The sequence below is a fragment of the Lissotriton helveticus genome, chromosome 1_1 (genome assembly GCF_964261635.1).
Source record: "Lissotriton helveticus chromosome 1_1, aLisHel1.1, whole genome shotgun sequence".
Classification (NCBI taxonomy): Eukaryota; Metazoa; Chordata; class Amphibia; order Caudata; family Salamandridae; genus Lissotriton; species Lissotriton helveticus.
In genome coordinates this window covers 1562115549-1562130370 of record NC_136057.1, presented here as the reverse complement: position 1 = coordinate 1562130370, position 14822 = coordinate 1562115549, and the positions used below count along the sequence as shown (strand labels likewise).

Sequence of the window (14822 nt, the reverse complement as noted above, 5' to 3'; positions counted from 1 at the left end):
ATATTTGCCAGAACCTTTCCTCAAGTGTCAAATAATACACGGATTAAGGCCTTGCACAGCAGCGACACACTTACAATAGCACACAAGGTGCTGTACGTACCTTTGGTGTCTGCAGCAGAACTGTCTCTCTGATGAGACAGACATTACAGATTTTTACTTTGGACAGCACTACCAAATCAAAACATTTCCCAGAATTTACAGGTTTGGGCCTCACACAGTAATCTCATATATTTCACAGAACACAGAGATCCAGCTTCAGACAACAAAGGGATCTCACAGGCGTAACCTTAAATACCAGAGCTACTTTTCAGATTACACATACCTGACATTTTAAGCAACTAACCTTTCCCTCAGGCAGTATAGTTTTTATAAAATGACTCATAATCCTGTTTTCATAAAATTATTGATTAAACATTGCATTTATTAATTAAGTGAGTTGGTCAGGATCACACAGTGAGTCGACAAACATCTGCAACCTCTTCACCAGAGGTCCAGCACCTCCGTTTTCTGATTCATGATGCATCTGCTAATGCACCAAGTTTAGGCTCCTTCTTCCTTGCCCCCTGCAATGAAAGTTTCAAGGTGCCTGAAGATAAAAAGGTGTTAGGATCAACCACAATTTAACAATTACAGTGTAATCCATTTGGACACACAGTAAACCTCTGATTCAGAGGGTGGGATTACATAAGGATTTATTACAAATTCAAATCCAACCCGATATAAATTAGTCTCAGAAAAGTTGTTTAAAATACGTAATTACTAGTCAGTGGAGGCTGTTGACATTTCAAAGTAGTGGGGTGTAAAAGTGGATTATGAGTGCCCTGTAGTGAGTGAGCGTGGCAAGCGAGTGACTCCAAACATCTTTGGTAGTAGTTTGTAGAGGTTCGGGGGGTTCTCCCAATGGGAAAGGTTTGAAAAAAGAGTGGGCAAATGGTGCATTACCAAGCACATTCGAGAAAGCAAGAAGGTTAATAAAGCAATTGTGAAAGTGTAGTTATGACATTAATAAAGAGATTTCATTTGATAATGACGTAGGTAGCTGCTTATTCAGTATAACCAGAGAACTGTACTTTACAACCCCCAAACACACCGATTCACCTGTAAGAAGTGTATTTACATTTACTTTTGCATTCTAAATATTTTGGCAACTATGTGCCTCCTTCATACACAGTTGCGTAGAATCATAATTGCAACTGGAATAAGTTACCATTGCTCTGTTTGTTCATCAGAGAGGCAAAGGATTGGATGACCACATATTCTGAACACACTTTTGACCCACTGAAAGGCACTGTGAGAAATTTGCAATGCCTTTGGCCTTTGCTCCAGAGCTCTCAATGGTGGCCAGTTAAAAATGCCTGAAGGCGACTCAGTTCAAAGTATGCACTGTGCAAGAGGAATATGCTACACAATAAATACAGAAATACAACATCCTGAAAAAAGAGAGCACTCTTACAGGATGAAATATTAATTAAAACAAGTGAAATATAAACAGGAACTAAATCACTGACATGGAATACCTAAATGTTTTATACCTTCACTGTTCAGAAATCAATCAGTGTTATTTGACAGCTGTGGATGGGTGGATTGATGGATCCATATAAGCAGATATGTACATATGATGGATTATTGGTGATGTGGATGGATGAATGTGTTTTAGGAGGATGGATGGATGAATGGGCAAATGTGCTGATTGGTGAATGAATGGATGTGTGGGTTATGGAAGGGTTAGATTGTGAGATGAATAACCAGGTGCAGGAAGGAAGAGGTGATGGGTGGATGAATTGGATAGTAGAACAGATATTGTAGTGGAGGATGGATAACGTGGAGAATGGAAATATGACATATGGATTGATGAGTGAACGGATGGTCAAACAAATAGTTTTGGAGGAAATATGGATGGAAGAGGTGTGTTCATGGATGGATCCCTAATGGAAGGATGGATATATTGAGATTAGTGATGGAAGGTTGAATAGATGGATATTTGTATGGTAGGATGGGTGCATAAAGCACTTCTTTAGCACAATGCACAATGCAACAGCAGTGGGCAGAGGTTGTGAAAACTTGTAGCATGTATCTAGCTATAATAGTCATTAAATTAATTGGATGTTAAAACAATTATATTCGCATATTGCATTTTGTGATTTTAAGAGCTACTGGCTATTGAGAATCCAGTCCACCCTGGCAGAAAGAACACACAGCAGGCCCAGTCATTAAATTCACACACATGCTCTCAGATATCTAAAATGATGCTGTGTCTCACCTCCGCTCCTTGCAAACAGTTTGGCGAGCAGCTTCTGACATGCCTGGCCATCGAACACATCTTGTAACCTGGACACATTTCCTAATGCAGCAAAGCACATTCATGTTCACTAAGCCCCAATGGATGAAAGGGACCTGTTTCCAGAGCATGTCAAAGGTTTATTTCAGAGTCAGTGAGTTAGTGCACCACTGACTACAGAAAGCTCTGTGTAACCTGACTATTTCAGATCCAAATCTGGTAATATATACCTGAGAGTTAATGCACCACCAGCAGCACAAATCAATATAAACGGATGACCACATACAGCCAATCACAGTAGGTTTCAATAGTAGGAATAATTCAGCCACATATCCTTTCAAAGTTGATGATAGAAATAAGTATGAGTTTGGTAATATTATGTGATATTTGTCACTCTTAGCACCTAAATGAACTGCAGATTGAATCTATTAATGAGGGAGAGGATGTGGTGCAGTGACCAGAGCTGCCAGATTCGATAGCTGGGTTTCTGGGTTTGAATCTAAGCGTCAGCTCAACATCCTGTGTGTTTCTGGGTAAATCACCTAAGTGGCTCAAGAAACCAAAGAACTTTGGATCAGTCCTGGCTTTGCTGCATAACTTAGGCAACAGTGTCATCGTAAAGATTTTTGGGGCCTCCATTCATTACTACTTTTAATTTTATTACTCACTACCAATGCCTCAGGTCAGGTCTCCCTGCTAATTTGTTTGCTCATTTACATTAGTAGTGGAGTCTGGGCCGTCCTCGGATGGATGAAGAGCTGAGTAGGGAAGAAACATTTGTGTTGTTAAAGGGTCTGCTCTAATACCAGCAGCAGTTGTTTAACCCAATGCACAATGTTACCGCTTATACTAACATAATGGTCCACACTCGAATAGTATGTGATGTCTAAATAAATATTTGTGTTCATTGATTTAGGATCCAGGCATATGTGTTACACTGTGATATCTATAGTCACATAGCAAAATAAACACACATTTTAGATGTAATATCCTTCTTGGTTTGTATCAATATCTACATTGTGTATGAAGCAAATTCATTGTCCTTATGATGTGAGAAAATCCTCTATGGATACATAAGCAAGTTCTACATTTCCAGCACAATATTTGTTCTGGTTTGCTCCTGCTTTGTGCCATACATATTTTGGTAGCTCCTACCTGGATTAAAGAGAACAATACCCTTGAGGTATGCATTTTCTTCTGCACGGATGTCCAAGCTCTAAACCTTGCCCATGAAACTGTTTATCCTCTGAATAGCACGCCAAGAGGGGCAAGCGTCTACATTTCATCCTCAGTACCATATTGATTCAGGAGGATCTGTTTCTGCAAACTAGGTGCTGAAATGTCTGTTGTGTCAAAATCCACCTTCTCCTGAGCAAGACTAAGGACAAAGAGAGGGTGCCAGCACGGTTGCACCAAGAGCTGCAGGTGCCCAAGTGGCAGCTGGTAAAAAGAAAGCAGGTTTTTGATGAAGGCCTCTGTCTTCAGGAGCACCTCTGAGGTCTTCTTGAATGTGAGATCCGGGGCCCCTAGACCTACTTGGTGGTTCTGGTGGCCGGGGCAGTCCTTCCTAGAAGATCTGTGTTGTTGCTGATGGAAGCAGAGGGAAGGAGGTAATCATCTTCCTCCACACTGAGGATTCGCAGCAAGATGTTGTCCAGGGGAATAGCCTTGCACTCACACTTGCCGATGTTTCCATGCCTCCCATTGCAAGCTATGTCACTTCTCAAGCTGTTTGCACCCTCTGATCCCTATTAATGACTTGCTGGCTCCAACCGTGCATGGAGTTGTGAGCAGCTCTGCCCTCCACCCACCCCTACATCTGATGCGCCAATCTAGATGCTGCTCCCTTGCTGTTTATGCTAGTAAGCAGCATGTAAGTAGTGTGAAGATTGGCTCCGTCAGGAACTTTCAGTGCTCCTTAGGAGGCTAGGGGGCTACAGCTGTAATCCCTTGGACTCCTAACATTACTCAGCCTGGCAAGAGTTTAATTGTGCATGTTGGGCCAGACAGAGAAAGGCACCCGCCCAATCTGGCAAGCACACTTCACCACAAGGCACAGCTGAACCATCCATCAATCATAATTCAAGCTCCACACCGACCCCGCCCATCACTCACTCGTAAACTCAAATTCTATCTCTGCAATGCTGCTAAATGGAATCAACATGTTTATGACGCAACAAAATAAACAGGGGGACCACGCCCAAAAGTCCCAATAAAAATACTGCCCCTGTCACTAGTGGACATCTGCAACATCAGGCAAAATGAATCCTTAAAAACAAAAAGCAAATGATGAAGTACAAAGCCACTATACAGAGATTGGGAAACAAATTCTGGTGAATAGATTGAAAGTTTTGATTCTCCTGCTTATACATGAGGTTGTCTAAGTAAATCTATTAAGCCTTATACAGAAGAGGTGTGGTGCAGCGGCCAGGGTGGCTGACTCTGGACCCTGGGGGCTCACGGTTTGATCCGAGGTCCAGAGGCCGGATATCGCATCACCTTGTGACTCTGGGCAATAGCTGACTTAATCTTCCCAACGGCCCCTAGTGCCGGGACACCTCGCCTGAGGTAGCTGCGCGTTTTACAAATGCTGTAATTAATTATTCTAAACTAAGGATCAGTCAGAGCAGCAAGAATGGTCTCAGCTTAAAAGAACCCCTGTAGAAATTATCTAAAGAAAGAATATTGTATAGCATGAAACCACACAAGAGAGATGTCGCAAAGAGGTTTGCACCTCTCAAAATCTAAAGGGAATCTGAATCTAGCTAAAGTGTCATCTCCTTTGAGAATCCAAGGTCACATGTCTCACTTTTTTTCCATCTTTAACCAATAAAGTTTGGCAACTAGATTTGTGATTTCTTTCATTTGGTCCAAACATTACAGCACTCTTGCATTCTTCCTGCCTTCAGATACAACATCTTTCTTCTTCCGCTCATTAGCATCCCTTCTTGCCAATACTCCTTTCGAGCCTCACTATCTCTGGTGCACAATGAGCCTTTCCTTAACCATGAGCAGATGCAAGTGCGCTTGCAGAGGAGAGCAAAAACATTGCATACAAAACTAACGTTCATGTTGAAGGTTAAATGATAAGAAATCCAAATGCTTAAGGCCTTTGGCCAACTTAGAGCAGCAAGCATTTCAGTGCACTTTTTAATTTTTAATGCATGATTACAGATACATATCCAGTTATAATATAGATGTCGAGTACAATACAAATGGATACACATATATAAGAATGAATAATATTCAAACCACCCATTTGTAGGTATATATGAGAACTTCAATTGTTTGTTACTGTAAAGTAACACTTTAATATACACAAACATATAAATGCAGAGATTACACAGTAAACACACTTTCTGTATCTGATCAAGTGCAGTACATCTCATTAATAATATTGCAGTATGCAAATACATGAGGCCATACGTAAACCTTGATGTGGCCTAGTCAAACATGAAAGGGTGGAGCCAAAATTGCACTGCTTCACATCATTAAACTTCAATATTCAGGAATGACATCCTTGAAAATAAATTATTCAGAGCAAGAGCCATAAGTTTAACAACTACTATGCAATTTAGTGGCGTTGTCAACTAAAGCTATTCGTGAAGGAGAAAGACGTCACACTTTTTAATGTGAAATTTTTTTTTTCTGCAACTAACCTAAATATTTCAGGAAAGTAAAGTGACTTCATGTCAAACCAACAAAAGACTTGACGTCAATCCTCCCTTCCTGCCCCCTTCAGTGAGGAACCAACTTTCACTGCTGTGTTTTTAGGTATATTTTATAGGTCCCTGTTGCCGGTGACAAATGGTCTGTGCCTCCAAGTGAGACTGTTTCTACTGAGCTTCACAAGATAATACATGCAAGCTATAAACAGCTCCTCCCTGCGGCTAGGAGTGTATGCCCCCTGGAGGTCAGGATCAGTGTGCTGCTCAGCGTGGCCTTCTGACTCAATATTGGCCCCGGGAATGCATGAAGGATCTCCCCCAATGCAGTGGACTGCTGTCAGTAAGGGCAAAAAAGGTGGCAGGTGCAGTGGAACCTCTGGGACCCGGTGTCACTTCATCTGCTACACCAACAGTAACTCCAACCCGATTATGGAATTAGCGTATTTACATTTCTTGATTTTGAAGTGTAGTTAGATGCTGTAGGGAAGGGTGCATCATAGAGGGGCAGGTAGTTAACAGGCTTTATCCTGAATAAGTTGGGTAAAGACTACTACAACTTTTGCGTTTGGGGTGCATTTTCAAACTGAAAAATTAAGAAATGCAAAGTGAAATATTTGCTAGGACTCTGGGGAACTGATTTTGTTTGTAATAAATAATAATAATAATCATTATTGTTATTATTATTATTATTAGTAGTAGAAGGATTGTTATTATTATTATTATAATATTCATTGCACTGACATCTATTTATGTCCCATATTGGCTCTCAAATTCCAGTTGTGTTAGAGGATTTCCTGGCACGTGGTACATCCATGTAATCCTGGTTCTTCTCCCCTCGTTGTGCCCTCGGTCAAATGAGGAAACCGCTTAGGGGACATAATGACACAAGCGGTGTTACACAGCATGCAATGCCACAGATAATGATAAAAGTACTGTCTCGTGTAACAAGTGTCTCTGTTGTCCATGTGCATTGCTGACATGGCATGGACTACATAAGGCTGAAAGACTCAGTTGGCCTGCCAAGACTCTCAAGCGAAATCCTTATGATACAGGGTTTTTTCTGTATAGTGTGCTTTAAGATCCTGGGCTACCTTACTGTTGTGCAGTTCCCACTAAAACGTTTGTTTGGACAACATTAATTTTATGTGAGGTGCCTAGAATGATTCAGGGCATCCTGCAGGATATGTTGATCTAGAGATCCCACTGTAAGCCCCCCTTACCAACCAAGGAGCAAATTGATTCTGGCAACCACTGAGCATGACAACCCTGACCCCTCAGGGATCCTGGAAACAGATCAGAACCTTTCGCTCAGTCACTCATGATTATTTGTACTCAGAGAAATATACAGAATACACAGTGAGATATTTTCAATATATTTAATGAACCAATGTACCTCTTGTATAGAATACATGTGCTGTGATAATCAGTAGAGAGAAGCAGAAGAAAGTTATTACAAGATCCATAAGAGTAAACAGTAGGTTCCAAAACAGTGTATACATGCAGGCATATAAACAAGGCAGTAATCAGGGGTCCTACTATGCAAACCCCTACTCTAGAGTGTGTGTGTGTGTGTGTAGGTGTAGAGACAAGAATCTCCCCTAGGGACGATCCAACCCCATTACCTGGTGGGAGGAAATGAAGGAACCCGTCTTGGATGTGAACTGTACAACCCTCACTACATGGTAAAATCTCAGCGTGCAGGGTTCTTCGGTGTCCGGTAAAGTGCTTTTTCTACTAATCTATTGGGATGTTCATTATTTATAAAATAAAGCAGCCTTGTACATTGTTGATTAGCGATGCTATAATATTTAGATAGCTCTATTGCCCCATGGATGATGATAGAACAGCCTTTGTACATAGTGAATAAAGAGGCTTTGGACATGATGTTCAAGGCATTGTGATAATGTTGGGTGAAGCTAGATATGTAAACAAAGTAGTTCAAGAGAAACAAATCCAAAAATTGTTGTGCATGAAAATATGTGCAGAAGATCACAGCAGAAATGTTATTGTGAAAAATGGGATAATGTAAAAAATGAGCAGCTTCGCTATATGGGCCTCCCCAAGGAAACCAGGGAACATAACACCCACTCCTCATCCTAAGAGTTGATATATACGAGATATCTAAAAAGTCAATAGGCCATAATGAAAGAAAAGGTAAAAAGGTTAAAAGAGCACACTTAAAAGTATCTAAAAGCAAGCTTACCTTTAAAATCTTCATATAAAAAGCCTCAAAGTCATCATACTATTTGAAATCCCAGGCACTCAGAGAGCTATGGTGTTGAGAAAAAGCAAAAAGCTGTAAATCCATTTTAATTTAGTTTTTAAAAAACAGGCTAAATGGCTCGCACTACACATAAAAGCTAATTGCATATGTGTGCTGAGTGGTAGACGCAACATTACTGTTGCCCACAACCACAGGCAATGGTCCCAGAGGCGCACCTCGAAGCAGGTTTATGGAGCAAAGGTGATTACATTAAGTTCCCACAGCAGCCACTCAGGGACTGACTGCATCCTGTAAGTGTATCGTAGAGCCAGTCTCTATTTCACTAGGAGCCAAAGCATCCTGGGATGGCTTGAAGCATGCATTCATCAGTAATAAAATATGCTGGTAACAACAGTACCCATGGGCCTTTAAGGGGTCCATCAGTACTTCAATTTCCTATGGCGCACCCGATTGTGATTCTAGGCATAGATCCAAAAGGCATTTGTGAACGCTTAGAAGGAAGTGAAATACAGGTTGTACGCAGTGAAGGCAACCAGGCCTGAAGGAAAAAATCAATGCTCATTCAGTTCTTAAAGCTGAGGTGTGCCAAAGCAGTGCACCATGTGCTCATAGCATTGCAGCACAAGCAGTGCTGTCTCCCTTTCCTGGTTGAACTGGGAGGTCCATTGCGGAGAAAATAAATTAAAATCAGGATTCCCGCCACAAGCAGCAGGACAGGTGGGAGCCCTCCAAAATCTCTTTCCTATATGGAGTGTGTAAAAGATGGAATAACTCCAAAAATCGGGGTGCGGAGCTTGCCGGAATCCGAGATGGCCGCTTGATCCCACCGCTCCGCCGTGCCTGTACATTAATCCTACATAATACTGCACCTGAGCGTCTTTTCTGACCTGCAAACCCCTTCCCTGGAACCCACTCACCGTTGGTGATCCGGCGGTGTCATCTCCGACGGGGCGATCCATTTGAGGCCTGGCGCTTCCTGCGGCGCGGTTTGCCCGGTGTGTGACGCCCTCCCTCCCCCCTTTTTTTACGTGGAGAATAAGCGTGTGCTGCATTGGGGGAGCGTGTTGCGGTGTCTCGACAGGCCCACCCCTAGCTGGGTCTTTGGAGCGGACGCTGTGGGCGGCCATTGGGAGCCGGTGGGGGGCCTCCTGGGATAGTTTGGATTTGGCTCTGGAGCTGTTTGCTACGCTGCGTGACTGCGACACATGGCTGGTCCAAGACTACTGGAGTGCACTATTGGTCAGCTGACATCCTAGACTGGCCGATTCTGTGTGTCCCTAACTATTGCTGAGGCCTGAGAAGATGGTCAAGGGGGACAAAACCCAGAGCAAGCTCCCATTCAGGCGGTCGCAGCAGCATGGAGCCGCAGCTGCGGACCAGGCGTCTGCGCCACTGGTAGACGAGCCTTCGGCTGGATCGGACATTAGGTCTCTCCTCCTGTCCATGGAGAAAGGAATTCAGACGAGCATCTCATCGCTGGGCTCCAAGATCGATGCCCTCACTTATAGGATGGACCGTATGGCAGAATGGATCGATAAGCACGCGGAACAAATCGATATGTCGGAGCGCAGGCTCACGGAAGTAGAGGAGGCCCAGCCGGAACTGGATACAAGTCACAAAAAACTGGACAAGCTTATGCACATGCTCCAAGATAAGGCCGAGGATTTGGAGGCCCGCTCCCGGCGCTGCAACCTCAGAATTGCTGGCCTTCCGGAGTCCACCTCAACGGGCCCCACGGAAGCGTTTGTGGAGAGACTTCTTGTGACGCTCCTGGGTGAGGATGCCTTCTCAGCCATGTTTGTGGTGGAACCGGCGCATCGCTCGCTGGGGCCGAAGCCGCAGCCGGGGGCTCCCCCCCGGCCAATCATAGCGAAATTGCTTAATTATCGGGACAGAGACACTGCATTAAGGCTGGCCAGATCTAAATCTTCGCTTCAATATGAGGGATCATCCATCTCCCTGTACCCTGACTTCACAGCTAGGGTCCAAGCAGCACGCAAACCCTTTATCCCCTATAAGAAGCAGCTGAAGGACTTAGGATTGGACTACGCGATGCTGTACCCGGCAAAACTCAGGGTCAATCGCCAGGGTCACTTGCATATATTTACAGACACTGACGCTCTTCAACGTGCTATGAAAAGTTGGACTAGGGAATGATCCAACAACTCAAATTGCCCGACTGAGGAGGGCGAGTCCAGCAGCCGGCTGGATGAGCAGGAGTTGCCGCGCTTCAGATTGAGTGGTAGGAACTGTTTGGGGTGCCCTGCATCACATGATGCCGTCACGAATGCTGTTTTTTCTCATTTTTTGCCTTTTATCCTCTTTTCGGCGCAGGGGGTGGGGGGGACTTTGCTGAGGACTGTGAGCCGTTTTGAGACTCCTGAGCTTAGTAGCTCTGCTGTACACGTTGCCTGCCTGGAATTTGAGCGCTGAGCCGCGCGAGAGGGGGGGGAAGAAGATGTACGAAGTTGATGTTTTTGGTGCTATTTTGCATGCTCATTTGGTGCCAAACTATATGGCGCGGCGGGGGCGGGGGTGTGGTCCTAGAAGTGCATTGTTCATGGATAACACACAGAGGAGGCTAGGCGACCTCGGCCCCAGCGCGCAACGCACCACAGGGTTGTCCTATTCTTGGTTGGATATGGGAGGGGTGGGGGAGGGGGGTGGGAAGGGGGTCGGCCAGGCCAGGTTGGGGAGGTCTGTTGCGGGAGGGGGGAGGTGTTGTGTCCTGAAGTTCTGCTGAGTTTTGTACAGGGGGGGAGGGTATTTGAATCTCAATTGCAGACACTGCCACTGCCTGTAATTCGCCTTGCCCACCCCGAACGTATTTTTCCTTCTTTTGGGATGACTACCAATGACATACCGGGCGGCCATGATTCGGCGCCTGCACTGCAGGTCCTCACTTGGAATGTTAGAGGCCTAAATGACCATCATAAACTAAGAAGAGTGTTGAGCTATCTTCAGCAACACAGGGTCGACCTGGCTGTCCTACAGGAGACGCACCTCCCGACAGATAGTAGAATGCTCCTTTCTAGGGGACTGGCGGGTAACATTGCCGCAGATGGATTTACTACTCACTCCAGGGGAGTGCTGACCTGGGTCAACCCGAGAACCAAGCTGAGGCAGACTCTTTTGAAAGCCGATCCGAGGGTAGATATGTTAACTCCAAGTGCTGCACAGGAGGGGGTGACCTAGTGGTAGTCAATGTGTATGGCCCTAACTTCAACTCCCCGGGTTTCTATAGAACTTTGGCATCTGCAGTACGTTCCCATGCCTCATCGCACATGCTCTGGGGGGGACTTCAACCTAGTACTTGACCCGGAACTGGATAGGTCAGCAGGCCCTCAGCATAGGCCATCGGTGGCTGCACAGTCGCTGAGCAGGGAACTCCTCACACTAGATCTAGAGGACGTATGGCGCTACAGGCACGCTCAGAGGGGAGGGTACACGCACTGCTCCGCATTCCATGATATACATACAAGGATTGACTACTGGATGGCAACACCGGTACTAATGGGTAGTATCAAGTCTTGCACAGTGCTGCCGCGCACACTCTCGGACCACTCCACAGTACTCATGGAACTACACTCGCCTGGCAAGCACATACCACCATTCACGTGGCATTTCCCTCCCTATTCCCTGCTCGACGAGAAGTTCAGGGGGGAGCTAGCGGAGGAAATAGACGTCTTTTTTTACACTAACGTGGGCTCGGTGGATAGCTACCAAACTCTGTGGGAGGCGTTTAAAGTTTATATCAGGGGCATGGCTATGTCTAAACATTCAAGAGTCCTCAAATCCATCCGAGGCAGACTGTTGCTTCTAGAGAGGCGGTTATCCGCCCTTGAGCAAAGACAACGGGTGAGCTCATCTACTGAGGTCCTGGAGGAAATTAAAACTCTGCTCACTGAATACCACGAGGAGGCTGACAGGGAGGTCCAACACATGGCGAAGTAGGCCGTGGCCAGGACGTATGGTGAGGGGGAGCGACCTAGTTCCCTACTAGCCAGACTTCTGAAAGGTAGTAGAGGGAAGACACAGATTACTGAGTTAAAGACGGCTGAAGGTGAGTTGATTACCGAGGATACTGAGATAGCTGATCGGTTCAGGGCCTTTTACTCTGATCTGTATTCGGCCAAAGGTGGGCACGTGGGTGATGACATCTCTGACTATTTGAAACACATAGCTTTGCCTATGCTCTCGAATGCACAGTGGGAATTCCTCATGCTACCCATTGGTAAGGATGAGATACTGGAGGCCTTGACAAGCATGCGCGCTGGTAGCGCTCCGGGCACCGACGGACTAACTGTGAGCTTCTATAAAGCGTTTCAAGATAAACTCATCCCGCACCTTTCCGCACTGTTCGACGACATATGTGTGGAGGGCAGCATGCCACCGTCGATGAGGGAGGCACTGCTGGTGACCATCCCCAAGCCTAATAAGCCTCATGACGAGTGCGGATTGCACAGGCCGCTTTCGCTCATGAACGTAGACGCCAAAATATATGCCAAAGTATCGGCTACACGCCTAGCACTTCTAGCGCCTGAGTTTGACGCCCCTGAACAGGCGGGATTCATCCCCAGTAGGAACCTCACCTACAATGTTAGGACGGTTCTCGGTGTAGTCCAACACGTGAAGCCGGAGGCAAAGGCCATAGCCGTGTTCCTTGACATGGAGAAAGCGTTTGACTCGGTTGAGTGGCCCTTTATGATCAGAGTGATGCCACGCATGGGATTGGGGGAGCCCTTTCTCCAAATGATTGGAGCCTTGTATCACGAACCAGTGGCGCGACTGCGAGTGGGAGACCTAGTGACGGACCCTTTCCCCATCGGCAGAGGGACCAGTCAGGGCTGTCCGCTGTCGCCACTGCTTTATGCACTGGTGGCGGAGCCGCTGGCCTGCCCGAATACCATTGGCATGAGGGTGTTAGTTTCCCGGCCCATAAGATAATAGTCTCTAAATACGCAGATGACACCCTGCTCTATGTCCGAGACCCGGAGAAAAATCTATCCTCTGTACTGCGGGAGGTGGTAAGATTCGGTGCACTCTCGGGCCTCAAGGTTAACTGGGCAAAATCGGTGGCATTTCCCTTAACCCCAGCTACTAGACGCTTTGACGCGGAGTACCCACTTCGGTGGTCCCAGGACCCGGTACGGTATTTGGGGATTCAACTGCATACTGACCCGGAGATCCTCATTCGTGAAAACTATGGTGTGGCCTACAGTAGATTGGAGGATGATGTGGCAAAGTGGTGTGAGCTGCCGCTCACTCTCATGGGCCCCATAGCCATCATGAAAATGGTGTTGCTGCCGAGGTTTTTATTTCTGTTCAGCGCCCTTCCGGTGGTCTTGTCCAAGAGCTTCTTTAAGGCGAACACGGAGCTTATGATGAAGCTGGCTTGGGGAGGTAAACAGCCCAGGGTGAAATGGAGCACATTGATGCTCCCGTATGAGATGGGCGGCCTGAATGCACTGGATCTGGAAACGTATTATAGAGTGGCACAGGCTTCGCACCTGCACACTTGGATACACAGTCAGACTAATGTCCCGCATGTCAGGCTGGAGCGCCTGTTTGCAGCCCCCTCCCCCTCCCGGCCATGGTGTGCCTTCCGGTCGACCGCAGGACAGAGGTCCTGGACTCCTTAGCTGCCACGAATCATGCATGACATTCTCTGACTCGGGCCCGAAACTGCGAAATTCTGTATTCCCCGGGTATGCTGCCGGAGTGGGGGTTATGGCTCCCTCCATTGAAAGACAAAGGAGTGACGAAGACACTACACACACTGGGCATTGTTAAGATGGGTGACCTGTTCTCGGAGGGCCGGGCGAAGACATGGGACCAGGTCGCTGCCGGCACCGGTGCTGTCTCCTTGTTGACGCACTTCCACTTCCATAGGGTACGGGGGGCCCTGCTGAGCCTCCTGGGCCCCGGGCTCAAGGAACCGCCGGAAATCCCTGAGTTTACACACACCATAAAGGTGGCGGAGCCCCGCAAATTGATCATGACACTGTACAGGAAGGCAATTTTGTATAGAGAACAGAACCTTATGAAGGCAGGATCGAGTGGCAGCGTGACCTCCAGATTACTATAGATGATGCCATGTGGCGGTACTGTTGTGGTAACACTAAGAAGATCTCTCTGAATGGGAGGCACACACTCCTTCACTTTATCTTTCTGCAAAGAGTATATTATACCCCGGAACGGCTCCACAGGTATGGCCTGAGACAAACTGCGGAGTGCGAGAGGTGCCATGCTCCGGTTGCAGATTTTTTGCACCTGGCGTGGCAATGCCCGGCCGTCCAGAAATACTGGGACGGTATATTCAAGGAGATAAGTGAAATCTTGGAGCTAGATATTAGTCCGGACCCCGCATTGGCCCTTCTGGGGTACTCCAAACCGCTACCTGTGGCGTTGCGAAGACTGGCGGACATGGGTATGCTGATCGCCAGGCGAGTGGTGGCGCTCCGCTGGATGAGGGGCCCACCCCGACCACTAAGAGATGGGCGCATGACATGCTCTATTGTTGCACGCAAAAAGAATGTTATAGCGAGCTGCTTCCCCCGACTTCTCGCCCTAAGAATTTCTGGGGGTTATATCGAACACATTTGAACACGTTAAGTGTAGCGGGAGAGCAGGGGGAGACGGGAGATGGCGT

At 46.5% G+C, this 14822-nt stretch overlaps 1 pseudogene; it reads right to left on the bottom strand.

Moving 5' to 3' along the window:
• Window positions 1–512: 512 nt before the first annotated feature.
• On the bottom strand, window positions 513–9110 carry LOC144764602 (nuclear receptor subfamily 0 group B member 2-like; annotated as a pseudogene).
• Window positions 9111–14822: the final 5712 nt, after the last annotated feature.